A 27,945-nucleotide genomic window follows, 5' to 3' on the forward strand; every position below is an offset into this window, starting at 1 on the left:
GCTCTCTTTATCAATGCAACTCGTATACTTTCTGCAGGCACCTCGCAGAATGGTAGTATCTGCTTACGCCTCTTCACATGGATAACGTGCATGCACACTGTAGCGGAGCTCATTAACGAATGACATCGCCAAGCATGACATTCTACTACAAAATGCATACAAAACATTGTTCCGCCTACACATTCAGTAAACCTCTGATGCAAGTAGAGAATTCTTTATCGGTTGTAGATCTTCCCCTTCATTCAGTGCACTGCCATTTGTTAGATGCTGCTCGAGCTAGCTCTGCTCTCAGCAGCAACGTTAAAAAAATGAATGCCTTCTGTGAGGGTCGAACTCACGACCCCTGGTTTACGAGACCAGTGCTCTACCACTGAGCTAAGAAGGCCGCAGCTTTGCCTTCGTGAGCTACTCCCGAATTGTCACGTCATCATACTGAATCTTACAGCCCTCGACCAGATATCGGATTTGACACACACATGCTGCTGGGGGTGTCCACCTTACAGTTTTCCAACTCTCTTCACTGTTTCATCCTTACGATCGACGACGAGCGTCAAGCCACCAAAGGTTTGCGGTCTGCGAAAAACTTGACCTAGTGCACAGCTTGTGGGATAGCGTGGCTCTACTGTGAAACGCGCCTTTCGACTCCTCTCTCCGGCTACAGTATGCTGTCGTCCACAGTGGCACTGAAGTTGCCCATTGGGCTTCATGTAAGGCGACTGCACGCCGCTCGGCCAACAGCGGCCTACTGCAGACCGACACTTAAGAGACGCCAAATGCAGATCGACATCGAGAGAGAGGCCCTGTCACATGGCACTCGCGGTGTATACGCTGAAATGAAATGTAAATAATACATCTTTTGTAGTGGTCGTCGCTCTACTGCAATGTCACACGTGCCGAATGAATAGGAAAACAGTAGAACGTCCGCATAGGGCCATGTTTTTACCTCCACTGTCACGTGGCTGCATGTGTATAAGGCTGTGTGGCATCATTCAAACACAGCCAAACTGTCACTCTAGCTGTGTATCTCTATCAAAGTGGACATATGTCTTCACCTCGGTGGCGATTAAAACGATTTCGCCCCCAGGTGGGCTCGAACAACCAACCTTTCGGTTAACAGCCGAACGCGCTAGCCGATTGCGCCACGGAGGCCTTGACTTGCGGTCACTCCTGCTCTCTTTATCAATGCAACTCGTATACTTTCTGCAGGCACCTCGCAGAATGGTAGTATCTGCTTACGCCTCTTCACATGGATAACGTGCATGCACACTGTAGCGGAGCTCATTAACGAATGACATCGCCAAGCATGACATTCTACTACAAAATGCATACAAAACATTGTTCCGCCTACACATTCAGTAAACCTCTGATGCAAGTAGAGAATTCTTTATCGGTTGTAGATCTTCCCCTTCATTCAGTGCACTGCCATTTGTTAGATGCTGCTCGAGCTAGCTCTGCTCTCAGCAGCAACGTTAAAAAAATGAATGCCTTCTGTGAGGGTCGAACTCACGACCCCTGGTTTACGAGACCAGTGCTCTACCACAGAGCTAAGAAGGCCGCAGCTTTGCCTTCGTGAGCTACTCCCGAATTGTCACGTCATCATACTGAATCTTACAGCCCTCGACCAGATATCGGATTTGACACACACATGCTGCTGGGGGTGTCCACCTTACCGTTTTCCAACTCTCTTCACTGTTTCATCCTTACGATCGACGACGAGCGTCAAGCCACCAAAGGTTTGCGGTCTGCGAAAAACTTGACCTAGTGCACAGCTTGTGGGATAGCGTGGCTCTACTGTGAAACGCGCCTTTCGACTCCTCTCTCCGGCTACAGTATGCTGTCGTCCACAGTGGCACTGAAGTTGCCCATTGGGCTTCATGTAAGGCGACTGCACGCCGCTCGGCCAACAGCGGCCTACTGCAGACCGACACTTAAGAGACGCCAAATGCAGATCGACATCGAGAGAGAGGCCCTGTCACATGGCACTCGCGGTGTATACGCTGAAATGAAATGTAAATAATACATCTTTTGTAGTGGTCGTCGCTCTACTGCAATGTCACACGTGCCGAATGAATAGGAAAACAGTAGAACGTCCGCATAGGGCCATGTTTTTACCTCCACTGTCACGTGGCTGAATGTGTATAAGGCTGTGTGGCATCATTCAAACACAGCCAAACTGTCACTCTAGCTGTGTATCTCTATCAAAGTGGACATATGTCTTCACCTCGGTGGCGATTAAAACGATTTCGCCCCCAGGTGGGCTCGAACAACCAACCTTTCGGTTAACAGCCGAACGCGCTAGCCGATTGCGCCACGGAGGCCTTGACTTGCGGTCACTCCTGCTCTCTTTATCAATGCAACTCGTATACTTTCTGCAGGCACCTCGCAGAATGGTAGTATCTGCTTACGCCTCTTCACATGGATAACGTGCATGCACACTGTAGCGGAGCTCATTAACGAATGACATCGCCAAGCATGACATTCTACTACAAAATGCATACAAAACATTGTTCCGCCTACACATTCAGTAAACCTCTGATGCAAGTAGAGAATTCTTTATCGGTTGTAGATCTTCCCCTTCATTCAGTGCACTGCCATTTGTTAGATGCTGCTCGAGCTAGCTCTGCTCTCAGCAGCAACGTTAAAAAAATGAATGCCTTCTGTGAGGGTCGAACTCACGACCCCTGGTTTACGAGACCAGTGCTCTACCACAGAGCTAAGAAGGCCGCAGCTTTGCCTTCGTGAGCTACTCCCGAATTGTCACGTCATCATACTGAATCTTACAGCCCTCGACCAGATATCGGATTTGACACACACATGCTGCTGGGGGTGTCCACCTTACCGTTTTCCAACTCTCTTCACTGTTTCACCCTTACGATCGACGACGAGCGTCAAGCCACCAAAGGTTTGCGGTCTGCGAAAAACTTGACCTAGTGCACAGCTTGTGGGATAGCGTGGCTCTACTGTGAAACGCGCCTTTCGACTCCTCTCTCCGGCTACAGTATGCTGCCGTCCACAGTGGCACTGAAGTTGCCCATTGGGCTTCATGTAAGGCGACTGCACGCCGCTCGGCCAACAGCGGCCTACTGCAGACCGACACTTAAGAGACGCCAAATGCAGATCTACAACGAGAGAGAGGCCCTGTCACATGGCACTCGCGGTGTATACACTGAAATGAAATGTAAATAATACATCTTTTGTAGTGGTCGTCGCTCTACTGCAGTGTCACACATGCCGAATGAATAGGAAAACAGTACGCACTGCACGCCGCTCGGCCAACAGCGGCCTACTGCAGACCGACACTTAAGAGACGCCAAATGCAGATCGACATCGAGAGAGAGGCCCTGTCACATGGCACTCGCGGTGTATACGCTGAAATGAAATGTAAATAATACATCTTTTGTAGTGGTCGTCGCTCTACTGCAATGTCACACGTGCCGAATGAATAGGAAAACAGTAGAACGTCCGCATAGGGCCATGTTTTTACCTCCACTGTCACGTGGCTGAATGTGTATAAGGCTGTGTGGCATCATTCAAACACAGCCAAACTGTCACTCTAGCTGTGTATCTCTATCAAAGTGGACATATGTCTTCACCTCGGTGGCGATTAAAACGATTTCGCCCCCAGGTGGGCTCGAACAACCAACCTTTCGGTTAACAGCCGAACGCGCTATCCGATTGCGCCACGGAGGCCTTGACTTGCGGTCACTCCTGCTCTCTTTATCAATGCAACTCGTATACTTTCTGCAGGCACCTCGCAGAATGGTAGTATCTGCTTACGCCTCTTCACATGGATAACGTGCATGCACACTGTAGCGGAGCTCATTAACGAATGACATCGCCAAGCATGACATTCTACTACAAAATGCATACAAAACAGTGTTCCGCCTACACATTCAGTAAACCTCTGATGCAAGTAGAGCATTCTTTATCGGTTGTAGAACTTCCCCTTCATTCAGTGCACTGCCATTTGTTAGATGCTGCTCGAGCTAGCTCTGCTCAAGCAGCAACGTTAAAAAAATGAATGCCTTCTGTGAGGGTCGAACTCACGACCCCTGGTTCACGAGACCAGTGCTCTACCACTGAGCTAAGAAGGCCGCAGCTTTGCCTTCGTGAGCTACTCCCGAATTGTCACGTCATCATACTGAATCTTACAGCCCTCGACCAGATATCGGATTTGACACACACATGCTGCTGGGGGTGTCCACCTTACCGTTTTCCAACTCTCTTCACTGTTTCACCCTTACGATCGACGACGAGCGTCAAGCCACCAAAGGTTTGCGGTCTGCGAAAAACTTGACCTAGTGCACAGCTTGTGGGATAGCGTGGCTCTACTGTGAAACGCGCCTTTCGACTCCTCTCTCCGGCTACAGTATGCTGTCGTCCACAGTGGCACTGAAGTTGCCCATTGGGCTTCATGTAAGGCGACTGCACGCCGCTCGGCCAACAGCGGCCTACTGCAGACCGACACTTAAGAGACGCCAAATGCAGATCTACAACGAGAGAGAGGCCCTGTCACATGGCACTCGCGGTGTATACACTGAAATGAAATGTAAATAATACATCTTTTGTAGTGGTCGTCGCTCTACTGCAGTGTCACACATGCCGAATGAATAGGAAAACAGTACGCACTGCACGCCGCTCGGCCAACAGCGGCCTACAGCAGACCGACACTTAAGAGACGCCAAATGCAGATCGACATCGAGAGAGAGGCCCTGTCACATGGCACTCGCGGTGTATACGCTGAAATGAAATGTAAATAATACATCTTTTGTAGTGGTCGTCGCTCTACTGCAGTGTCACACATGCCGAATGAATAGGAAAACAGTAGAACGTCCGCATAGGGCCATGTTTTTACCTCCACTGTCACGTGGCTGTCACTCTAGCTGTGTATCTCTATCAAGGTGGACATATGTCTTCCGCTCGGTGGCGATTAAAACGATTTCGCCCCCAGGTGGGCTCGAACCACCAACCTTTCGGTTAACAGCCGAACGCGCTAGCCGATTGCGCCACGGAGGCCTTGACTTGCGGTCACTCCTGCTCTCTTTATCAATGCAACTCGTATACTTTCTGCAGGCACCTCGCAGAATGGTAGTATCTGCTTACGCCTCTTCACATGGATAACGTGCATGCACACTGTAGCGGAGCTCATTAACGAATGACATCGCCAAGCATGACATTCTACTACAAAATGCATACAAAACAGTGTTCCGCCTACACATTCAGTAAACCTCTGATGCAAGTAGAGCATTCTTTATCGGTTGTAGAACTTCCCCTTCATTCAGTGCACTGCCATTTGTTAGATGCTGCTCGAGCTAGCTCTGTTCTCAGCAGCAACGTTAAAAAATGAATGCCTTCTGTGAGGGTCGAACTCACGACCCCTGGTTTACCAGACCAGTGCTCTACCACAGAGCTAAGAAGGCCGCAGCTTTGCCTTCGTGAGCTACTCCCGAATTGTCACGTTATCATACTGAATCTTACAGCCCTCGACCAGATATCGGATTTGACACACACATGCTGCTGGGGGTGTCCACCTTACCGTTTTCCAACTCTCTTCACTGTTTCATCCTTACGATCGACGACGAGCGTCAAGCCACCAAAGGTTTGCGGTCTGCGAAAAACTTGACCTAGTGCACAGCTTGTGGGATAGCGTGGCTCTACTGTGAAACGCGCCTTTCGACTCCTCTCTCCGGCTACAGTATGCTGTCGTCCACAGTGGCACTGAAGTTGCCCATTGGGCTTCATGTAAGGCGACTGCACGCCGCTCGGCCAACAGCGGCCTACTGCAGACCGACACTTAAGAGACGCCAAATGCAGATCGACATCGAGAGAGAGGCCCTGTCACATGGCACTCGCGGTGTATACGCTGAAATGAAATGTAAATAATACATCTTTTGTAGTGGTCGTCGCTCTACTGCAATGTCACACGTGCCGAATGAATAGGAAAACAGTAGAACGTCCGCATAGGGCCATGTTTTTACCTCCACTGTCACGTGGCTGAATGTGTATAAGGCTGTGTGGCATCATTCAAACACAGCCAAACTGTCACTCTAGCTGTGTATCTCTATCAAAGTGGACATATGTCTTCACCTCGGTGGCGATTAAAACGATTTCGCCCCCGGGTGGGCTCGAACCACCAACCTTTCGGTTAACAGCCGAACGCGCTAGCCGATTGCGCCACGGAGGCCTTGACTTGCGGTCACTCCTGCTCTCTTTATCAATGCAACTCGCATACTTTCTGCAGGCACCTCGCAGAATGGTAGTATCTGCTTACGCCTCTTCACATGGATAACGTGCATGCACACTGTAGCGGAGCTCATTAACGAATGACATCGCCAAGCATGACATTCTACTACAAAATGCATACAAAACATTGTTCCGCCTACTCATTCAGTAAACCTCTGATGCAAGTAGAGAATTCTTTATCGGTTGTAGATCTTCCCCTTCATTCAGTGCACTGCCATTTGTTAGATGCTGCTCGAGCTAGCTCTGATCTCAGCAGCAACGTTAAAAAAATGAATGCCTTCTGTGAGGGTCGAACTCACGACCCCTGGTTTACGAGACCAGTGCTCTACCACAGAGCTAAGAAGGCCGCAGCTTTGCCTTCGTGAGCTACTCCCGAATTGTCACGTCATCATACTGAATCTTACAGCCCTCGACCAGATATCGGATTTGACACACACATGCTGCTGGGGGTGTCCACCTTACCGTTTTCCAACTCTCTTCACTGTTTCACCCTTACGATCGACGACGAGCGTCAAGCCACCAAAGGTTTGCGGTCTGCGAAAAACTTGACCTAGTGCACAGCTTGTGGGATAGCGTGGCTCTACTGTGAAACGCGCCTTTCGACTCCTCTCTCCGGCTACAGTATGCTGTCGTCCACAGTGGCACTGAAGTTGCCCATTGGGCTTCATGTAAGGCGACTGCACGCCGCTCAGCCAACAGCGGCCTACTGCAGACCGACACTTAAGAGACGCCAAATGCAGATCGACATCGAGAGAGAGGCCCTGTCACATGGCACTCGCGGTGTATACGCTGAAATGAAATGTAAATAATACATCTTTTGTAGTGGTCGTCGCTCTACTGCAATGTCAAACGTGCCGAATGAATAGGAAAACAGTAGAACGTCCGCATAGGGCCATGTTTTTACCTCCACTGTCACGTGGCTGAATGTGTAAAAGGGTGTGTGGCATCATTCAAACACAGCCAAACTGTCACTCTAGCTGTGTATCTCTATCAAAGTGGACATATGTCTTCACCTCGGTGGCGATTAAAACGATTTCGCCCCCGGGTGGGCTCGAACCACCAACCTTTCGGTTAACAGCCGAACGCGCTAGCCGATTGCGCCACGGAGGCCTTGACTTGCGGTCACTCCTGCTCTCTTTATCAATGCTACTCGTATACTTTCTGCAGGCACCTCGCAGAATGGTAGTATCTGCTTACGCCTCTTCACATGGATAACGTGCATGCACACTGTAGCGGAGCTCATTAACGAATGACATCGCCAAGCATGACATTCTACTACAAAATGCATACAAAACAGTGTTCCGCCTACACATTCAGTAAACCTCTGATGCAAGTAGAGCATTCTTTATCGGTTGTAGAACTTCCCCTTCATTCAGTGCACTGCCATTTGTTAGATGCTGCTCGAGCTAGCTCTGCTCTCAGCAGCAACGTTAAAAGAATGAATGCCTTCTGTGAGGGTCGAACTCACGACCCCTGGTTTACGAGACCTGTGCTCTACCACAGAGCTAAGAAGGCCGCAGCTTTGCCTTCGTGAGCTACTCCCGAATTGTCACGTCATCATACTGAATCTTACAGCCCTCGACCAGATATCGGATTTGACACACACATGCTGCTGGGGGTGTCCACCTTACCGTTTTCCAACTCTCTTCACTGTTTCATCCTTACGATCGACGACGAGCGTCAAGCCACCAAAGGTTTGCGGTCTGCGAAAAACTTGACCTAGTGCACAGCTTGTGGGATAGCGTGGCTCTACTGTGAAACGCGCCTTTCGACTCCTCTCTCCGGCTACAGTATGCTGTCGTCCACAGTGGCACTGAAGTTGCCCATTGGGCTTCATGTAAGGCGACTGCACGCCGCTCGGCCAACAGCGGCCTACTGCAGACCGACACTTAAGAGACGCCAAATGCAGATCGACATCGAGAGAGAGGCCCTGTCACATGGCACTCGCGGTGTATACGCTGAAATGAAATGTAAATAATACATCTTTTGTAGTGGTCGTCGCTCTACTGCAATGTCACACGTGCCGAATGAATAGGAAAACAGTAGAACGTCCGCATAGGGCCATGTTTTTACCTCCACTGTCACGTGGCTGAATGTGTATAAGGCTGTGTGGCATCATTCAAACACAGCCAAACTGTCACTCTAGCTGTGTATCTCTATCAAAGTGGACATATGTCTTCACCTCGGTGGCGATTAAAACGATTTCGCCCCCAGGTGGGCTCGAACAACCAACCTTTCGGTTAACAGCCGAACGCGCTAGCCGATTGCGCCACGGAGGCCTTGACTTGCGGTCACTCCTGCTCTCTTTATCAATGCAACTCGTATACTTTCTGCAGGCACCTCGCAGAATGGTAGTATCTGCTTACGCCTCTTCACATGGATAACGTGCATGCACACTGTAGCGGAGCTCATTAACGAATGACATCGCCAAGCATGACATTCTACTACAAAATGCATACAAAACAGTGTTCCGCCTACACATTCAGTAAACCTCTGATGCAAGTAGAGCATTCTTTATCGGTTGTAGAACTTCCCCTTCATTCAGTGCACTGCCATTTGTTAGATGCTGCTCGAGCTAGCTCTGCTCAAGCAGCAACGTTAAAAAAATGAATGCCTTCTGTGAGGGTCGAACTCACGACCCCTGGTTCACGAGACCAGTGCTCTACCACTGAGCTAAGAAGGCCGCAGCTTTGCCTTCGTGAGCTACTCCCGAATTGTCACGTCATCATACTGAATCTTACAGCCCTCGACCAGATATCGGATTTGACACACACATGCTGCTGGGGGTGTCCACCTTACCGTTTTCCAACTCTCTTCACTGTTTCACCCTTACGATCGACGACGAGCGTCAAGCCACCAAAGGTTTGCGGTCTGCGAAAAACTTGACCTAGTGCACAGCTTGTGGGATAGCGTGGCTCTACTGTGAAACGCGCCTTTCGACTCCTCTCTGCGGCTACAGTATGCTGTCGTCCACAGTGGCACTGAAGTTGCCCATTGGGCTTCATGTAAGGCGACTGCACGCCGCTCGGCCAACAGCGGCCTACTGCAGACCGACACTTAAGAGACGCCAAATGCAGATCTACAACGAGAGAGAGGCCCTGTCACATGGCACTCGCGGTGTATACACTGAAATGAAATGTAAATAATACATCTTTTGTAGTGGTCGTCGCTCTACTGCAGTGTCACACATGCCGAGTGAATAGGAAAACAGTACGCACTGCACGCCGCTCGGCCAACAGCGGCCTACAGCAGACCGACACTTAAGAGACGCCAAATGCAGATCGACATCGAGAGAGAGGCCCTGTCACATGGCACTCGCGGTGTATACGCTGAAATGAAATGTAAATAATACATCTTTTGTAGTGGTCGTCGCTCTACTGCAGTGTCACACATGCCGAATGAATAGGAAAACAGTAGAACGTCCGCATAGGGCCATGTTTTTACCTCCACTGTCACGTGGCTGTCACTCTAGCTGTGTATCTCTATCAAGGTGGACATATGTCTTCCGCTCGGTGGCGATTAAAACGATTTCGCCCCCAGGTGGGCTCGAACAACCAACCTTTCGGTTAACAGCCGAACGCGCTAGCCGATTGCGCCACGGAGGCCTTGACTTGCGGTCACTCCTGCTCTCTTTATCAATGCAACTCGTATACTTTCTGCAGGCACCTCGCAGAATGGTAGTATCTGCTTACGCCTCTTCACATGGATAACGTGCATGCACACTGTAGCGGAGCTCATTAACGAATGACATCGCCAAGCATGACATTCTACTACAAAATGCATACAAAACAGTGTTCCGCCTACACATTCAGTAAACCTCTGATGCAAGTAGAGCATTCTTTATCGGTTGTAGAACTTCCCCTTCATTCAGTGCACTGCCATTTGTTAGATGCTGCTCGAGCTAGCTCTGCTCAAGCAGCAACGTTAAAAAAATGAATGCCTTCTGTGAGGGTCGAACTCACGACCCCTGGTTCACGAGACCAGTGCTCTACCACTGAGCTAAGAAGGCCGCAGCTTTGCCTTCGTGAGCTACTCCCGAATTGTCACGTCATCATACTGAATCTTACAGCCCTCGACCAGATATCGGATTTGACACACACATGCTGCTGGGGGTGTCCACCTTACCGTTTTCCAACTCTCTTCACTGTTTCACCCTTACGATCGACGACGAGCGTCAAGCCACCAAAGGTTTGCGGTCTGCGAAAAACTTGACCTAGTGCACAGCTTGTGGGATAGCGTGGCTCTACTGTGAAACGCGCTTTTCGACTCCTCTCTCCGGCTACAGTATGCTGTCGTCCACAGTGGCACTGAAGTTGCCCATTGGGCTTCATGTAAGGCGACTGCACGCCGCTCGGCCAACAGCGGCCTACTGCAGACCGACACTTAAGAGACGCCAAATGCAGATCTACAACGAGAGAGAGGCCCTGTCACATGGCACTCGCGGTGTATACACTGAAATGAAATGTAAATAATACATCTTTTGTAGTGGTCGTCGCTCTACTGCAGTGTCACACATGCCGAATGAATAGGAAAACAGTACGCACTGCACGCCGCTCGGCCAACAGCGGCCTACAGCAGACCGACACTTAAGAGACGCCAAATGCAGATCGACATCGAGAGAGAGGCCCTGTCACATGGCACTCGCGGTGTATACGCTGAAATGAAATGTAAATAATACATCTTTTGTAGTGGTCGTCGCTCTACTGCAGTGTCACACATGCCGAATGAATAGGAAAACAGTAGAACGTCCGCATAGGGCCATGTTTTTACCTCCACTGTCACGTGGCTGTCACTCTAGCTGTGTATCTCTATCAAGGTGGACATATGTCTTCCGCTCGGTGGCGATTAAAACGATTTCGCCCCCAGGTGGGCTCGAACCACCAACCTTTCGGTTAACAGCCGAACGCGCTAGCCGATTGCGCCACGGAGGCCTTAACTTGCGGTCACTCCTGCTCTCTTTATCAATGCAACTCGTATACTTTCTGCAGGCACCTCGCAGAATGGTAGTATCTGCTTACGCCTCTTCACATGGATAACGTGCATGCACACTGTAGCGGAGCTCATTAACGAATGACATCGCCAAGCATGACATTCTACTACAAAATGCATACAAAACAGTGTTCCGCCTACACATTCAGTAAACCTCTGATGCAAGTAGAGCATTCTTTATCGGTTGTAGAACTTCCCCTTCATTCAGTGCACTGCCATTTGTTAGATGCTGCTCGAGCTAGCTCTGCTCTCAGCAGCAACGTTAAAAAATGAATGCCTTCTGTGAGGGTCGAACTCACGACCCCTGGTTTACCAGACCAGTGCTCTACCAGAGAGCTAAGAAGGCCGCAGCTTTGCATTCGTGAGCTACTCCCGAATTGTCACGTTATCATACTGAATCTTACAGCCCTCGACCAGATATCGGATTTGACACACACATGCTGCTGGGGGTGTCCACCTTACCGTTTTCCAACTCTCTTCACTGTTTCATCCTTACGATCGACGACGAGCGTCAAGCCACCAAAGGTTTGCGGTCTGCGAAAAACTTGACCTAGTGCACAGCTTGTGGGATAGCGTGGCTCTACTGTGAAACGCGCCTTTCGACTCCTCTCTCCGGCTACAGTATGCTGTCGTCCACAGTGGCACTGAAGTTGCCCATTGGGCTTCATGTAAGGCGACTGCACGCCGCTCGGCCAACAGCGGCCTACTGCAGACCGACACTTAAGAGACGCCAAATGCAGATCGACATCGAGAGAGAGGCCCTGTCACATGGCACTCGCGGTGTATACGCTGAAATGAAATGTAAATAATACATCTTTTGTAGTGGTCGTCGCTCTACTGCAATGTCACACGTGCCGAATGAATAGGAAAACAGTAGAACGTCCGCATAGGGCCATGTTTTTACCTCCACTGTCACGTGGCTGAATGTGTATAAGGCTGTGTGGCATCATTCAAACACAGCCAAACTGTCACTCTAGCTGTGTATCTCTATCAAAGTGGACATATGTCTTCACCTCGGTGGCGATTAAAACGATTTCGCCCCCGGGTGGGCTCGAACCACCAACCTTTCGGTTAACAGCCGAACGCGCTAGCCGATTGCGCCACGGAGGCCTTGACTTGCGGACACTCCTGCTCTCTTTATCAATGCAACTCGTATACTTTCTGCAGGCACCTCGCAGAATGGTAGTATCTGCTTACGCCTCTTCACATGGAAAACGTGCATGCACACTGTAGCGGAGCTCATTAACGAATGACATCGCCAAGCATGACATTCTACTACAAAATGCATACAAAACAGTGTTCCGCCTACACATTCAGTAAACCTCTGATGCAAGTAGAGCATTCTTTATCGGTTGTAGAACTTCCCCTTCATTCAGTGCACTGCCATTTGTTAGATGCTGCTCGAGCTAGCTCTGCTCTCAGCAGCAACGTTAAAAAAAATGAATGCCTTCTGTGAGGGTCGAACTCACGACCCCTGGTTTACGAGACCAGTGCTCTACCACAGAGCTAAGAAGGCCGCAGCTTTGCCTTCGTGAGCTACTCCCGAATTGTCACGTCATCATACTGAATCTTACAGAACTCGACCAGATATCGGATTTGACACACACATGCTGCTGGGGGTGTCCACCTTACCGTTTTCCAACTCTCTTCACTGTTTCACCCTTACGATCGACGACGAGCGTCAAGCCACCAAAGGTTTGCGGTCTGCGAAATACTTGACCTAGTGCACAGCTTGTGGGATAGCGTGGCTCTACTGTGAAACGCGCCTTTCGACTCCTCTCTCCGGCTACAGTATGCTGTCGTCCACAGTGGCACTGAAGTTGCCCATTGGGCTTCATGTAAGGCGACTGCACGCCGCTCGGCCAACAGCGGCCTACTGCAGACCGACACTTAAGAGACGCCAAATGCAGATCGACATCGAGAGAGAGGCCCTGTCACATGGCACTCGCGGTGTATACGCTGAAATGAAATGTAAATAATACATCTTTTGTAGTGGGCCATGCTTTTACCTCCACTGTCACGTGGCTGAATGTGTATAAGGCTGTGTGGCATCATTCAAACACAGCCAAACTGTCACTCTAGCTGTGTATCTCTATCAAAGTGGACATATGTCTTCACCTCGGTGGCGATTAAAACGATTTCGCCCCCGGGTGGGCTCGAACCACCAACCTTTCGGTTAACAGCCGAACGCGCTAGCCGATTGCGCCACGGAGGCCTTGACTTGCGGACACTCCTGCTCTCTTTATCAATGCAACTCGTATACTTTCTGCAGGCACCTCGCAGAATGGTAGTATCTGCTTACGCCTCTTCACATGGAAAACGTGCATGCACACTGTAGCGGAGCTCATTAACGAATGACATCGCCAAGCATGACATTCTACTACAAAATGCATACAAAACTGTGTTCCGCCTACACATTCAGTAAACCTCTGATGCAAGTAGAGCATTCTTTATCGGTTGTAGAACTTCCCCTTCATTCAGTGCACTGCCATTTGTTAGATGCTGCTCGAGCTAGCTCTGCTCTCAGCAGCAACGTTAAAAAAAATGAATGCCTTCTGTGAGGGTCGAACTCACGACCCCTGGTTTACGAGACCAGTGCTCTACCACAGAGCTAAGAAGGCCGCAGCTTTGCCTTCGTGAGCTACTCCCGAATTGTCACGTCATCATACTGAATCTTACAGCCCTCGACCAGATATCGGATTTGACACACACATGCTGCTGGGGGTGTCCACCTTACCGTTTTCCAACTCTCTTCACTGTTTCACCCTTACGATCGACGACGAGCGTCAAGCCACCAAAGGTTTGCGGTCTGCGAAAAACTTGACCTAGTGCACAGCTTGTGGGATAGCGTGGCTCTACTGTGAAACGCGCCTTTCGACTCCTCTCTCCGGCTACAGTATGCTGTCGTCCACAGTGGCACTGAAGTTGCCCATTGGGCTTCATGTAAGGCGACTGCACGCCGCTCGGCCAACAGCGGCCTACTGCAGACCGACACTTAAGAGACGCCAAATGCAGATCGACATCGAGAGAGAGGCCCTGTCACATGGCACTCGCGGTGTATACGCTGAAATGAAATGTAAATAATACATCTTTTGTAGTGGGCCATGCTTTTACCTCCACTGTCACGTGGCTGAATGTGTATAAGGCTGTGTGGCATCATTCAAACACAGCCAAACTGTCACTCTAGCTGTGTATCTCTATCAAAGTGGACATATGTCTTCACCTCGGTGGCGATTAAAACGATTTCGCCCCCGGGTGGGCTCGAACCACCAACCTTTCGGTTAACAGCCGAACGCGCTAGCCGATTGCGCCACGGAGGCCTTGACTTGCTGTCACTCCTGCTCTCTTTATCAATGCAACTCGTATACTTTCTGCAGGCACCTCGCAGAATGGTAGTACCTGCTTACGCCTCTTCACATGGAAAACGTGCATGCACACTGTAGCGGAGCTCATTAACGAATGACATCGCCAAGCATGACATTCTACTACAAAATGCATACAAAACAGTGTTCCGCCTACACATTCAGTAAACCTCTGATGCAAGTAGAGCATTCTTTATCGGTTGTAGAACTTCCCCTTCATTCAGTGCACTGCCATTTGTTAGATGCTGCTCGAGCTAGCTCTGCTCTCAGCAGCAACGTTAAAAAAAATGAATGCCTTCTGTGAGGGTCGAACTCACGACCCCTGGTTTACGAGACCAGTGCTCTACCACAGAGCTAAGAAGGCCGCAGCTTTGCCTTCGTGAGCTACTCCCGAATTGTCACGTCATCATACTGAATCTTACAGCCCTCGACCAGATATCGGATTTGACACACACATGCTGCTGGGGGTGTCCACCTTACCGTTTTCCAACTCTCTTCACTGTTTCACCCTTACGATCGACGACGAGCGTCAAGCCACCAAAGGTTTGCGGTCTGCGAAAAACTTGACCTAGTGCACAGCTTGTGGGATAGCGTGGCTCTACTGTGAAACGCGCCTTTCGACTCCTCTCTCCGGCTACAGTATGCTGTCGTCCACAGTGGCACTGAAGTTGCCCATTGGGCTTCATGTAAGGCGACTGCACGCCGCTCGGCCAACAGCGGCCTACTGCAGACCGACACTTAAGAGACGCCAAATGCAGATCGACATCGAGAGAGAGGCCCTGTCACATGGCACTCGCGGTGTATACGCTGAAATGAAATGTAAATAATACATCTTTTGTAGTGGTCGTCGCTCTACTGCAGTGTCACACTTGCCGAATGAATAGGAAAACAGTACGCACTGCACGCCGCTCGGCCAACAGCGGCCTACTGCAGACCGACACTTAAGAGACGCCAAATGCAGATCGACATCGAGAGAGAGGCCCTGTCACATGGCACTCGCGGTGTATACGCTGAAATGAAATGTAAATAATACATCTTTTGTAGTGGTCGTCGCTCTACTGCAGTGTCACACATGCCGAATGAATAGGAAAACAGTAGAGCGTCCGCATACGGCCATGTTTTTACCTCCACTGCCACGTGGTTGAATGTGTATAAGGCTGCGACTGCACGCCGCTCGGCCAACAGCGGCCTACTGCAGACCGACACTTAAGAGACGCCAAATGCAGATCGACATCGAGAGAGAGGCCCTGTCATGTGGCACTCGCGGTGTATACGCTGAAATGAAATGTAAATAATACATCTTTTGTAGTGGTCGTCGCTCTACTGCAGTGTCACACATGCCGAATGAATAGGAAAACAGTAGAACGTCCGCATACGGCCATGTTTTTACCTCCACTGCCACGTGGCTGAATGTGTATAAGGCTGCGACTGCACGCCGCTCGGCCAACAGCGGCCTACTGCAGACCGACACTTAAGAGACGCCAAATGCAGATCGACATCGAGAGAGAGGCCCTGTCACATGGCACTCGCGGTGTATACGCTGAAATGAAATGTAAATAATACATCTTTTGTAGTGGTCGTCGCTCTACTGCAGTGTCACACATGCCGAATGAATAGGAAAACAGTACGCACTGCACGCCGCTCGGCCAACAGCGGCCTACTGCAGACCGACACTTAAGAGACGCCAAATGCAGATCGACATCGAGAGAGAGGCCCTGTCACATGGCACTCGCGGTGTATACGCTGAAATGAAATGTAAATAATACATCTTTTGTAGTGGTCGTCGCTCTACTGCAGTGTCACACATGCCGAATGAATAGGAAAACAGTAAAGCGTCCGCATACGGCCATGTTTTTACCTCCACTGCCACGTGGTTGAATGTGTATAAGGCTGCGACTGCACGCCGCTCGGCCAACAGCGGCCTACTGCAGACCGACACTTAAGAGACGCCAAATGCAGATCGACATCGAGAGAGAGGCCCTGTCATGTGGCACTCGCGGTGTATACGCTGAAATGAAATGTAAATAATACATCTTTTGTAGTGGTCGTCGCTCTACTGCAGTGTCACACATGCCGAATGAATAGGAAAACAGTAGAACGTCCGCATACGGCCATGTTTTTACCTCCACTGCCACGTGGCTGAATGTGTATAAGGCTGCGACTGCACGCCGTTCGGCCAACAGCGGCCTACTGCAGACCGACACTTAAGAGACGCCAAATGCAGATCGACATCGAGAGAGAGGCCCTGTCATGTGGCACTCGCGGTGTATACGCTGAAATGAAATGTAAATAATACATCTTTTGTAGTGGTCGTCGCTCTACTGCAGTGTCACACATGCCGAATGAATAGGAAAACAGTAGAACGTCCGCATACGGCCATGTTTTTACCTCCACTGCCACGTGGCTGAATGTGTATAAGGCTGCGACTGCACGCCGCTCGGCCAACAGCGGCCTACTGCAGACCGACACTTAAGAGACGCCAAATGCAGATCGACATCGAGAGAGAGGCCCTGTCATGTGGCACTCGCGGTGTATACGCTGAAATGAAATGTAAATAATACATCTTTTGTAGTGGTCGTCGCTCTACTGCAGTGTCACACATGCCGAATGAATAGGAAAACAGTAGAACGTCCGCATACGGCCATGTTTTTACCTCCACTGCCACGTGGCTGAATGTGTATAAGGCTGCGACTGCACGCCGCTCGGCCAACAGCGGCCTACTGCAGACCGACACTTAAGAGACGCCAAATGCAGATCGACATCGAGAGAGAGGCCCTGTCATGTGGCACTCGCGGTGTATACGCTGAAATGAAATGTAAATAATACATCTTTTGTAGTGGTCGTCGCTCTACTGCAGTGTCACACATGCCGAATGAATAGGAAAACAGTAGAACGTCCGCATACGGCCATGTTTTTACCTCCACTGCCACGTGGTTGAATGTGTATAAGGCTGCGACTGCACGCCGCTCGGCCAACAGCGGCCTACTGCAGACCGACACTTAAGAGACGCCAAATGCAGATCGACATCGAGAGAGAGGCCCTGTCATGTGGCACTCGCGGTGTATACGCTGAAATGAAATGTAAATAATACATCTTTTGTAGTGGTCGTCGCTCTACTGCAGTGTCACACATGCCGAATGAATAGGAAAACAGTAGAACGTCCGCATACGGCCATGTTTTTACCTCCACTGCCACGTGGTTGAATGTGTATAAGGCTGCGACTGCACGCCGCTCGGCCAACAGCGGCCTACTGCAGACCGACACTTAAGAGACGCCAAATGCAGATCGACATCGAGAGAGAGGCCCTGTCATGTGGCACTCGCGGTGTATACGCTGAAATGAAATGTAAATAATACATCTTTTGTAGTGGTCGTCGCTCTACTGCAGTGTCACACATGCCGAATGAATAGGAAAACAGTAGAACGTCCGCATACGGCCATGTTTTTACCTCCACTGCCACGTGGCTGAATGTGTATAAGGCTGCGACTGCACGCCGCTCGGCCAACAGCGGCCTACTGCAGACCGACACTTAAGAGACGCCAAATGCAGATCGACATCGAGAGAGAGGCCCTGTCATGTGGCACTCGCGGTGTATACGCTGAAATGAAATGTAAATAATACATCTTTTGTAGTGGTCGTCGCTCTACTGCAGTGTCACACATGCCGAATGAATAGGAAAACAGTAGAACGTCCGCATACGGCCATGTTTTTACCTCCACTGCCACGTGGCTGAATGTGTATAAGGCTGCGACTGCACGCCGCTCGGCCAACAGCGGCCTACTGCAGACCGACACTTAAGAGACGCCAAATGCAGATCGACATCGAGAGAGAGGCCCTGTCATGTGGCACTCGCGGTGTATACGCTGAAATGAAATGTAAATAATACATCTTTTGTAGTGGTCGTCGCTCTACTGCAGTGTCACACATGCCGAATGAATAGGAAAACAGTAGAACGTCCGCATACGGCCATGTTTTTACCTCCACTGCCACGTGGCTGAATGTGTATAAGGCTGCGACTGCACGCCGCTCGGCCAACAGCGGCCTACTGCAGACCGACACTTAAGAGACGCCAAATGCAGATCGACATCGAGAGAGAGGCCCTGTCACATGGCACTCGCGGTGTATACACTGAAATGAAATGTAAATAATACATCTTTTGTAGTGGTCGTCGCTCTACTGCAGTGTCACACATGCCGAATGAATAGGAAAACAGTAGAACGTCCGCATACGGCCATGTTTTTACCTCCACTGCCACGTGGCTGAATGTGTATAAGGCTGCGACTGCACGCCGCTCGGCCAACAGCGGCCTACTGCAGACCGACACTTAAGAGACGCCAAATGCAGATCGACATCGAGAGAGAGGCCCTGTCATGTGGCACTCGCGGTGTATACGCTGAAATGAAATGTAAATAATACATCTTTTGTAGTGGTCGTCGCTCTACTGCAGTGTCACACATGCCGAATGAATAGGAAAATAGTAGAACGTCCGCATGGGGCCATGTTTTTACCTCCACTGTCACGTGGCTGATTGTGTATAAGGCTGTGTGGCATCATTCAAACACAGCCAAACTGTCACTCTAGCTGTGTATCTCTACCAAAGTGGACATATGTCTTCACCTCGGTGGCGATTAAAACGATTTCGCCCCCGGGTGGGCTCGAACCACCAACCTTTCGGTTAACGCGACTGCACGCCGCTCGGCCAACAGCGGCCTACTGCAGACCGACACTTAAGAGACGCCAAATGCAGATCGACATCGAGAGAGAGGCCCGGTCATATGGCACTCGCGGTGTATACGCTGAAATGAAATGTAAATAATACATCTTTTGTAGTGGTCGTCGCTCTACTGCAGTGTCACACATGCCGAATGAATAGGAAAACAGTAGAACGTCCGCATGGGGCCATGTTTTTGCCTCCACTGTCACGTGGCTGATTGTGTATAAGGCTGTGTGGCATCATTCAAACACAGCCAAACTGTCACTCTAGCTGTGTATCTCTATCAAAGTGGACATATGTCTTCACCTCGGTGGCGATTAAAACGATTTCGCCCCCGGGTGGGCTCGAACCACCAACCTTTCGGTTAACGCGACTGCACGCCGCTCGGCCAACAGCGGCCTACTGCAGACCGACACTTAAGAGACGCCAAATGCAGATCGACATCGAGAGAGAGGCCCTGTCACATGGCACTCGCGGTGTATACGCTGAATGAAATGTAAATAATACATCTTTTGTAGTGGGCCATGCTTTTACCTCCACTGTCACGTGGCTGAATGTGTATAAGGCTGTGTGGCATCATTCAAACACAGCCAAACTGTCACTCTAGCTGTGTATCTCTATCAAAGTGGACATATGTCTTCACCTCGGTGGCGATTAAAACGATTTCGCCCCCGGGTGGGCTCGAACCACCAACCTTTCGGTTAACAGCCGAACGCGCTAGCCGATTGCGCCACGGAGGCCTTGACTTGCTGTCACTCCTGCTCTCTTTATCAATGCAACTCGTATACTTTCTGCAGGCACCTCGCAGAATGGTAGTACCTGCTTACGCCTCTTCACATGGAAAACGTGCATGCACACTGTAGCGGAGCTCATTAACGAATGACATCGCCAAGCATGACATTCTACTACAAAATGCATACAAAACAGTGTTCCGCCTACACATTCAGTAAACCTCTGATGCAAGTAGAGCATTCTTTATCGGTTGTAGAACTTCCCCTTCATTCAGTGCACTGCCATTTGTTAGATGCTGCTCGAGCTAGCTCTGCTCTCAGCAGCAACGTTAAAAAAAATGAATGCCTTCTGTGAGGGTCGAACTCACGACCCCTGGTTTACGAGACCAGTGCTCTACCACAGAGCTAACAAGGCCGCAGCTTTGCCTTCGTGAGCTACTCCCGAATTGTCACGTCATCATACTGAATCTTACAGCCCTCGACCAGATATCGGATTTGACACACACATGCTGCTGGGGGTGTCCACCTTACCGTTTTCCAAGTCTCTTCACTGTTTCACCCTTACGATCGACGACGAGCGTCAAGCCACCAAAGGTTTGCGGTCTGCGAAAAACTTGACCTAGTGCACAGCTTGTGGGATAGCGTGGCTCTACTGTGAAACGCGCCTTTCGACTCCTCTCTCCGGCTACAGTATGCTGTCGTCCACAGTGGCACTGAAGTTGCCCATTGGGCTTCATGTAAGGCGACTGCACGCCGCTCGGCCAACAGCGGCCTACTGCAGACCGACACTTAAGAGACGCCAAATGCAGATCGACATCGAGAGAGAGGCCCTGTCACATGGCACTCGCGGTGTATACGCTGAAATGAAATGTAAATAATACATCTTTTGTAGTGGTCGTCGCTCTACTGCAGTGTCACACATGCCGAATGAATAGGAAAACAGTACGCACTGCACGCCGCTCGGCCAACAGCGGCCTACTGCAGACCGACACTTAAGAGACGCCAAATGCAGATCGACATCGAGAGAGAGGCCCTGTCACATGGCACTCGCGGTGTATACGCTGAAATGAAATGTAAATAATACATCTTTTGTAGTGGTCGTCGCTCTACTGCAGTGTCACACATGCCGAATGAATAGGAAAACAGTAGAACGTCCGCATACGGCCATGTTTTTACCTCCACTGCCACGTGGTTGAATGTGTATAAGGCTGCGACTGCACGCCGCTCGGCCAACAGCGGCCTACTGCAGACCGACACTTAAGAGACGCCAAATGCAGATCGACATCGAGAGAGAGGCCCTGTCATGTGGCACTCGCGGTGTATACGCTGAAATGAAATGTAAATAATACATCTTTTGTAGTGGTCGTCGCTCTACTGCAGTGTCACACATGCCGAATGAATAGGAAAACAGTAGAACGTCCGCATACGGCCATGTTTTTACCTCCACTGCCACGTGGCTGAATGTGTATAAGGCTGCGACTGCACGCCGCTCGGCCAACAGCGGCCTACTGCAGACCGACACTTAAGAGACGCCAAATGCAGATCGACATCGAGAGAGAGGCCCTGTCATGTGGCACTCGCGGTGTATACGCTGAAATGAAATGTAAATAATACATCTTTTGTAGTGGTCGTCGCTCTACTGCAGTGTCACACATGCCGAATGAATAGGAAAACAGTAGAACGTCCGCATACGGCCATGTTTTTACCTCCACTGCCACGTGGCTGAATGTGTATAAGGCTGCGACTGCACGCCGCTCGGCCAACAGCGGCCTACTGCAGACCGACACTTAAGAGACGCCAAATGCAGATCGACATCGAGAGAGAGGCCCTGTCATGTGGCACTCGCGGTGTATACGCTGAAATGAAATGTAAATAATACATCTTTTGTAGTGGTCGTCGCTCTACTGCAGTGTCACACATGCCGAATGAATAGGAAAACAGTAGAACGTCCGCATACGGCCATGTTTTTACCTCCACTGCCACGTGGCTGAATGTGTATAAGGCTGCGACTGCACGCCGCTCGGCCAACAGCGGCCTACTGCAGACCGACACTTAAGAGACGCCAAATGCAGATCGACATCGAGAGAGAGGCCCTGTCATGTGGCACTCGCGGTGTATACGCTGAAATGAAATGTAAATAATACATCTTTTGTAGTGGTCGTCGCTCTACTGCAGTGTCACACATGCCGAATGAATAGGAAAACAGTAGAACGTCCGCATACGGCCATGTTTTTACCTCCACTGCCACGTGGTTGAATGTGTATAAGGCTGCGACTGCACGCCGCTCGGCCAACAGCGGCCTACTGCAGACCGACACTTAAGAGACGCCAAATGCAGATCGACATCGAGAGAGAGGCCCTGTCATGTGGCACTCGCGGTGTATACGCTGAAATGAAATGTAAATAATACATCTTTTGTAGTGGTCGTCGCTCTACTGCAGTGTCACACATGCCGAATGAATAGGAAAACAGTAGAACGTCCGCATACGGCCATGTTTTTACCTCCACTGCCACGTGGCTGAATGTGTATAAGGCTGCGACTGCACGCCGCTCGGCCAACAGCGGCCTACTGCAGACCGACACTTAAGAGACGCCAAATGCAGATCGACATCGAGAGAGAGGCCCTGTCATGTGGCACTCGCGGTGTATACGCTGAAATGAAATGTAAATAATACATCTTTTGTAGTGGTCGTCGCTCTACTGCAGTGTCACACATGCCGAATGAATAGGAAAACAGTAGAACGTCCGCATACGGCCATGTTTTTACCTCCACTGCCACGTGGTTGAATGTGTATAAGGCTGCGACTGCACGCCGCTCGGCCAACAGCGGCCTACTGCAGACCGACACTTAAGAGACGCCAAATGCAGATCGACATCGAGAGAGAGGCCCTGTCATGTGGCACTCGCGGTGTATACGCTGAAATGAAATGTAAATAATACATCTTTTGTAGTGGTCGTCGCTCTACTGCAGTGTCACACATGCCGAATGAATAGGAAAACAGTAGAACGTCCGCATACGGCCATGTTTTTACCTCCACTGCCACGTGGCTGAATGTGTATAAGGCTGCGACTGCACGCCGCTCGGCCAACAGCGGCCTACTGCAGACCGACACTTAAGAGACGCCAAATGCAGATCGACATCGAGAGAGAGGCCCTGTCATGTGGCACTCGCGGTGTATACGCTGAAATGAAATGTAAATAATACATCTTTTGTAGTGGTCGTCGCTCTACTGCAGTGTCACACATGCCGAATGAATAGGAAAACAGTAGAACGTCCGCATACGGCCATGTTTTTACCTCCACTGCCACGTGGTTGAATGTGTATAAGGCTGCGACTGCACGCCGCTCGGCCAACAGCGGCCTACTGCAGACCGACACTTAAGAGACGCCAAATGCAGATCGACATCGAGAGAGAGGCCCTGTCATGTGGCACTCGCGGTGTATACGCTGAAATGAAATGTAAATAATACATCTTTTGTAGTGGTCGTCGCTCTACTGCAGTGTCACACATGCCGAATGAATAGGAAAACAGTAGAACGTCCGCATACGGCCATATTTTTACCTCCACTGCCACGTGGCTGAATGTGTATAAGGCTGCGACTGCACGCCGCTCGGCCAACAGCGGCCTACTGCAGACCGACACTTAAGAGACGCCAAATGCAGATCGACATCGAGAGAGAGGCCCTGTCATGTGGCACTCGCGGTGTATACGCTGAAATGAAATGTAAATAATACATCTTTTGTAGTGGTCGTCGCTCTACTGCAGTGTCACACATGCCGAATGAATAGGAAAACAGTAGAACGTCCGCATACGGCCATGTTTTTACCTCCACTGCCACGTGGCTGAATGTGTATAAGGCTGCGACTGCACGCCGCTCGGCCAACAGCGGCCTACTGCAGACCGACACTTAAGAGACGCCAAATGCAGATCGACATCGAGAGAGAGGCCCTGTCATGTGGCACTCGCGGTGTATACGCTGAAATGAAATGTAAATAATACATCTTTTGTAGTGGTCGTCGCTCTACTGCAGTGTCACACATGCCGAATGAATAGGAAAACAGTAGAACGTCCGCATACGGCCATGTTTTTACCTCCACTGCCACGTGGCTGAATGTGTATAAGGCTGCGACTGCACGCCGCTCGGCCAACAGCGGCCTACTGCAGACCGACACTTAAGAGACGCCAAATGCAGATCGACATCGAGAGAGAGGCCCTGTCATGTGGCACTCGCGGTGTATACGCTGAAATGAAATGTAAATAATACATCTTTTGTAGTGGTCGTCGCTCTACTGCAGTGTCACACATGCCGAATGAATAGGAAAACAGTAGAACGTCCGCATACGGCCATGTTTTTACCTCCACTGCCACGTGGTTGAATGTGTATAAGGCTGCGACTGCACGCCGCTCGGCCAACAGCGGCCTACTGCAGACCGACACTTAAGAGACGCCAAATGCAGATCGACATCGAGAGAGAGGCCCTGTCATGTGGCACTCGCGGTGTATACGCTGAAATGAAATGTAAATAATACATCTTTTGTAGTGGTCGTCGCTCTACTGCAGTGTCACACATGCCGAATGAATAGGAAAACAGTAGAACGTCCGCATACGGCCATGTTTTTACCTCCACTGCCACGTGGTTGAATGTGTATAAGGCTGCGACTGCACGCCGCTCGGCCAACAGCGGCCTACTGCAGACCGACACTTAAGAGACGCCAAATGCAGATCGACATCGAGAGAGAGGCCCTGTCATGTGGCACTCGCGGTGTATACGCTGAAATGAAATGTAAATAATACATCTTTTGTAGTGGTCGTCGCTCTACTGCAGTGTCACACATGCCGAATGAATAGGAAAACAGTAGAACGTCCGCATACGGCCATGTTTTTACCTCCACTGCCACGTGGTTGAATGTGTATAAGGCTGCGACTGCACGCCGCTCGGCCAACAGCGGCCTACTGCAGACCGACACTTAAGAGACGCCAAATGCAGATCGACATCGAGAGAGAGGCCCTGTCATGTGGCACTCGCGGTGTATACGCTGAAATGAAATGTAAATAATACATCTTTTGTAGTGGTCGTCGCTCTACTGCAGTGTCACACATGCCGAATGAATAGGAAAACAGTAGAACGTCCGCATACGGCCATGTTTTTACCTCCACTGCCACGTGGTTGAATGTGTATAAGGCTGCGACTGCACGCCGCTCGGCCAACAGCGGCCTACTGCAGACCGACACTTAAGAGACGCCAAATGCAGATCGACATCGAGAGAGAGGCCCTGTCATGTGGCACTCGCGGTGTATACGCTGAAATGAAATGTAAATAATACATCTTTTGTAGTGGTCGTCGCTCTACTGCAGTGTCACACATGCCGAATGAATAGGAAAACAGTAGAACGTCCGCATACGGCCATGTTTTTACCTCCACTGCCACGTGGTTGAATGTGTATAAGGCTGCGACTGCACGCCGCTCGGCCAACAGCGGCCTACTGCAGACCGACACTTAAGAGACGCCAAATGCAGATCGACATCGAGAGAGAGGCCCTGTCATGTGGCACTCGCGGTGTATACGCTGAAATGAAATGTAAATAATACATCTTTTGTAGTGGTCGTCGCTCTACTGCAGTGTCACACATGCCGAATGAATAGGAAAACAGTAGAACGTCCGCATACGGCCATGTTTTTACCTCCACTGCCACGTGGCTGAATGTGTATAAGGCTGCGACTGCACGCCGCTCGGCCAACAGCGGCCTACTGCAGACCGACACTTAAGAGACGCCAAATGCAGATCGACATCGAGAGAGAGGCCCTGTCATGTGGCACTCGCGGTGTATACGCTGAAATGAAATGTAAATAATACATCTTTTGTAGTGGTCGTCGCTCTACTGCAGTGTCACACATGCCGAATGAATAGGAAAACAGTAGAACGTCCGCATACGGCCATGTTTTTACCTCCACTGCCACGTGGCTGAATGTGTATAAGGCTGCGACTGCACGCCGCTCGGCCAACAGCGGCCTACTGCAGACCGACACTTAAGAGACGCCAAATGCAGATCGACATCGAGAGAGAGGCCCTGTCATGTGGCACTCGCGGTGTATACGCTGAAATGAAATGTAAATAATACATCTTTTGTAGTGGTCGTCGCTCTACTGCAGTGTCACACATGCCGAATGAATAGGAAAACAGTAGAACGTCCGCATACGGCCATATTTTTACCTCCACTGCCACGTGGTTGAATGTGTATAAGGCTGCGACTGCACGCCGCTCGGCCAACAGCGGCCTACTGCAGACCGACACTTAAGAGACGCCAAATGCAGATCGACATCGAGAGAGAGGCCCTGTCATGTGGCACTCGCGGTGTATACGCTGAAATGAAATGTAAATAATACATCTTTTGTAGTGGTCGTCGCTCTACTGCAGTGTCACACATGCCGAATGAATAGGAAAACAGTAGAACGTCCGCATACGGCCATGTTTTTACCTCCACTGCCACGTGGTTGAATGTGTATAAGGCTGCGACTGCACGCCGCTCGGCCAACAGCGGCCTACTGCAGACCGACACTTAAGAGACGCCAAATGCAGATCGACATCGAGAGAGAGGCCCTGTCATGTGGCACTCGCGGTGTATACGCTGAAATGAAATGTAAATAATACATCTTTTGTAGTGGTCGTCGCTCTACTGCAGTGTCACACATGCCGAATGAATAGGAAAACAGTAGAACGTCCGCATACGGCCATGTTTTTACCTCCACTGCCACGTGGCTGAATGTGTATAAGGCTGCGACTGCACGCCGCTCGGCCAACAGCGGCCTACTGCAGACCGACACTTAAGAGACGCCAAATGCAGATCGACATCGAGAGAGAGGCCCTGTCATGTGGCACTCGCGGTGTATACGCTGAAATGAAATGTAAATAATACATCTTTTGTAGTGGTCGTCGCTCTACTGCAGTGTCACACATGCCGAATGAATAGGAAAACAGTAGAACGTCCGCATACGGCCATGTTTTTACCTCCACTGCCACGTGGCTGAATGTGTATAAGGCTGCGACTGCACGCCGCTCGGCCAACAGCGGCCTACTGCAGACCGACACTTAAGAGACGCCAAATGCAGATCGACATCGAGAGAGAGGCCCTGTCATGTGGCACTCGCGGTGTATACGCTGAAATGAAATGTAAATAATACATCTTTTGTAGTGGTCGTCGCTCTACTGCAGTGTCACACATGCCGAATGAATAGGAAAACAGTAGAACGTCCGCATACGGCCATGTTTTTACCTCCACTGCCACGTGGCTGAATGTGTATAAGGCTGCGACTGCACGCCGCTCGGCCAACAGCGGCCTACTGCAGACCGACACTTAAGAGACGCCAAATGCAGATCGACATCGAGAGAGAGGCCCTGTCACATGGCACTCGCGGTGTATACACTGAAATGAAATGTAAATAATACATCTTTTGTAGTGGTCGTCGCTCTACTGCAGTGTCACACATGCCGAATGAATAGGAAAACAGTAGAACGTCCGCATACGGCCATGTTTTTACCTCCACTGCCACGTGGCTGAATGTGTATAAGGCTGCGACTGCACGCCGCTCGGCCAACAGCGGCCTACTGCAGACCGACACTTAAGAGACGCCAAATGCAGATCGACATCGAGAGAGAGGCCCTGTCATGTGGCACTCGCGGTGTATACGCTGAAATGAAATGTAAATAATACATCTTTTGTAGTGGTCGTCGCTCTACTGCAGTGTCACACATGCCGAATGAATAGGAAAACAGTAGAACGTCCGCATGGGGCCATGTTTTTACCTCCACTGTCACGTGGCTGATTGTGTATAAGGCTGTGTGGCATCATTCAAACACAGCCAAACTGTCACTCTAGCTGTGTATCTCTACCAAAGTGGACATATGTCT

The 27,945-nt window shown here is 50.3% G+C and overlaps 27 non-coding genes across 27 annotated transcripts; all 27 read right to left on the reverse strand.

Moving 5' to 3' along the window:
* Positions 1 to 313: 313 nt before the first annotated feature.
* Positions 314 to 385, reverse strand: Trnat-cgu (transfer RNA threonine (anticodon CGU)). Its single transcript has one exon. It is a non-coding gene; the product is annotated as a tRNA-Thr (tRNA).
* Positions 386 to 1,075: 690 nt separating this feature from the next.
* Trnan-guu (transfer RNA asparagine (anticodon GUU)) lies at positions 1,076 to 1,149 on the reverse strand. The gene has a single exon. It is a non-coding gene; the product is annotated as a tRNA-Asn (tRNA).
* A 333-nt stretch (positions 1,150 to 1,482) lies between these two features.
* On the reverse strand, positions 1,483 to 1,554 carry Trnat-cgu (transfer RNA threonine (anticodon CGU)). Its single transcript has one exon. It is a non-coding gene; the product is annotated as a tRNA-Thr (tRNA).
* A 690-nt stretch (positions 1,555 to 2,244) lies between these two features.
* Positions 2,245 to 2,318, reverse strand: Trnan-guu (transfer RNA asparagine (anticodon GUU)). Its single transcript has one exon. It is a non-coding gene; the product is annotated as a tRNA-Asn (tRNA).
* Positions 2,319 to 2,651: 333 nt separating this feature from the next.
* Positions 2,652 to 2,723, reverse strand: Trnat-cgu (transfer RNA threonine (anticodon CGU)). Its single transcript has one exon. It is a non-coding gene; the product is annotated as a tRNA-Thr (tRNA).
* An 893-nt stretch (positions 2,724 to 3,616) lies between these two features.
* Positions 3,617 to 3,690, reverse strand: Trnan-guu (transfer RNA asparagine (anticodon GUU)). Its single transcript has one exon. It is a non-coding gene; the product is annotated as a tRNA-Asn (tRNA).
* Positions 3,691 to 4,022: 332 nt separating this feature from the next.
* Positions 4,023 to 4,094, reverse strand: Trnat-cgu (transfer RNA threonine (anticodon CGU)). Its single transcript has one exon. It is a non-coding gene; the product is annotated as a tRNA-Thr (tRNA).
* Positions 4,095 to 4,942: 848 nt separating this feature from the next.
* Positions 4,943 to 5,016, reverse strand: Trnan-guu (transfer RNA asparagine (anticodon GUU)). Its single transcript has one exon. It is a non-coding gene; the product is annotated as a tRNA-Asn (tRNA).
* A 332-nt stretch (positions 5,017 to 5,348) lies between these two features.
* Positions 5,349 to 5,420, reverse strand: Trnat-ggu (transfer RNA threonine (anticodon GGU)). The gene has a single exon. It is a non-coding gene; the product is annotated as a tRNA-Thr (tRNA).
* A 690-nt stretch (positions 5,421 to 6,110) lies between these two features.
* Trnan-guu (transfer RNA asparagine (anticodon GUU)) lies at positions 6,111 to 6,184 on the reverse strand. The gene has a single exon. It is a non-coding gene; the product is annotated as a tRNA-Asn (tRNA).
* A 333-nt stretch (positions 6,185 to 6,517) lies between these two features.
* On the reverse strand, positions 6,518 to 6,589 carry Trnat-cgu (transfer RNA threonine (anticodon CGU)). The gene has a single exon. It is a non-coding gene; the product is annotated as a tRNA-Thr (tRNA).
* A 690-nt stretch (positions 6,590 to 7,279) lies between these two features.
* Trnan-guu (transfer RNA asparagine (anticodon GUU)) lies at positions 7,280 to 7,353 on the reverse strand. Its single transcript has one exon. It is a non-coding gene; the product is annotated as a tRNA-Asn (tRNA).
* Positions 7,354 to 7,686: 333 nt separating this feature from the next.
* Trnat-cgu (transfer RNA threonine (anticodon CGU)) lies at positions 7,687 to 7,758 on the reverse strand. The gene has a single exon. It is a non-coding gene; the product is annotated as a tRNA-Thr (tRNA).
* A 690-nt stretch (positions 7,759 to 8,448) lies between these two features.
* Positions 8,449 to 8,522, reverse strand: Trnan-guu (transfer RNA asparagine (anticodon GUU)). The gene has a single exon. It is a non-coding gene; the product is annotated as a tRNA-Asn (tRNA).
* A 332-nt stretch (positions 8,523 to 8,854) lies between these two features.
* Trnat-cgu (transfer RNA threonine (anticodon CGU)) lies at positions 8,855 to 8,926 on the reverse strand. Its single transcript has one exon. It is a non-coding gene; the product is annotated as a tRNA-Thr (tRNA).
* An 848-nt stretch (positions 8,927 to 9,774) lies between these two features.
* Trnan-guu (transfer RNA asparagine (anticodon GUU)) lies at positions 9,775 to 9,848 on the reverse strand. The gene has a single exon. It is a non-coding gene; the product is annotated as a tRNA-Asn (tRNA).
* A 332-nt stretch (positions 9,849 to 10,180) lies between these two features.
* Positions 10,181 to 10,252, reverse strand: Trnat-cgu (transfer RNA threonine (anticodon CGU)). Its single transcript has one exon. It is a non-coding gene; the product is annotated as a tRNA-Thr (tRNA).
* Positions 10,253 to 11,100: 848 nt separating this feature from the next.
* On the reverse strand, positions 11,101 to 11,174 carry Trnan-guu (transfer RNA asparagine (anticodon GUU)). Its single transcript has one exon. It is a non-coding gene; the product is annotated as a tRNA-Asn (tRNA).
* Positions 11,175 to 11,506: 332 nt separating this feature from the next.
* Positions 11,507 to 11,578, reverse strand: Trnat-ggu (transfer RNA threonine (anticodon GGU)). The gene has a single exon. It is a non-coding gene; the product is annotated as a tRNA-Thr (tRNA).
* A 690-nt stretch (positions 11,579 to 12,268) lies between these two features.
* Trnan-guu (transfer RNA asparagine (anticodon GUU)) lies at positions 12,269 to 12,342 on the reverse strand. Its single transcript has one exon. It is a non-coding gene; the product is annotated as a tRNA-Asn (tRNA).
* Positions 12,343 to 12,676: 334 nt separating this feature from the next.
* Positions 12,677 to 12,748, reverse strand: Trnat-cgu (transfer RNA threonine (anticodon CGU)). The gene has a single exon. It is a non-coding gene; the product is annotated as a tRNA-Thr (tRNA).
* A 625-nt stretch (positions 12,749 to 13,373) lies between these two features.
* Positions 13,374 to 13,447, reverse strand: Trnan-guu (transfer RNA asparagine (anticodon GUU)). Its single transcript has one exon. It is a non-coding gene; the product is annotated as a tRNA-Asn (tRNA).
* Positions 13,448 to 13,781: 334 nt separating this feature from the next.
* Trnat-cgu (transfer RNA threonine (anticodon CGU)) lies at positions 13,782 to 13,853 on the reverse strand. Its single transcript has one exon. It is a non-coding gene; the product is annotated as a tRNA-Thr (tRNA).
* Positions 13,854 to 14,478: 625 nt separating this feature from the next.
* Trnan-guu (transfer RNA asparagine (anticodon GUU)) lies at positions 14,479 to 14,552 on the reverse strand. Its single transcript has one exon. It is a non-coding gene; the product is annotated as a tRNA-Asn (tRNA).
* Positions 14,553 to 14,886: 334 nt separating this feature from the next.
* Positions 14,887 to 14,958, reverse strand: Trnat-cgu (transfer RNA threonine (anticodon CGU)). Its single transcript has one exon. It is a non-coding gene; the product is annotated as a tRNA-Thr (tRNA).
* A 5,016-nt stretch (positions 14,959 to 19,974) lies between these two features.
* Positions 19,975 to 20,048, reverse strand: Trnan-guu (transfer RNA asparagine (anticodon GUU)). Its single transcript has one exon. It is a non-coding gene; the product is annotated as a tRNA-Asn (tRNA).
* Positions 20,049 to 20,382: 334 nt separating this feature from the next.
* Trnat-cgu (transfer RNA threonine (anticodon CGU)) lies at positions 20,383 to 20,454 on the reverse strand. The gene has a single exon. It is a non-coding gene; the product is annotated as a tRNA-Thr (tRNA).
* Between the last annotated feature and the right edge of the window lie 7,491 nt (positions 20,455 to 27,945).

The sequence above is a fragment of the Schistocerca cancellata genome, unplaced genomic scaffold, assembly GCF_023864275.1.
Source record: "Schistocerca cancellata isolate TAMUIC-IGC-003103 unplaced genomic scaffold, iqSchCanc2.1 HiC_scaffold_826, whole genome shotgun sequence".
Lineage (NCBI taxonomy): Eukaryota > Metazoa > Arthropoda > Insecta > Orthoptera > Acrididae > Schistocerca > Schistocerca cancellata.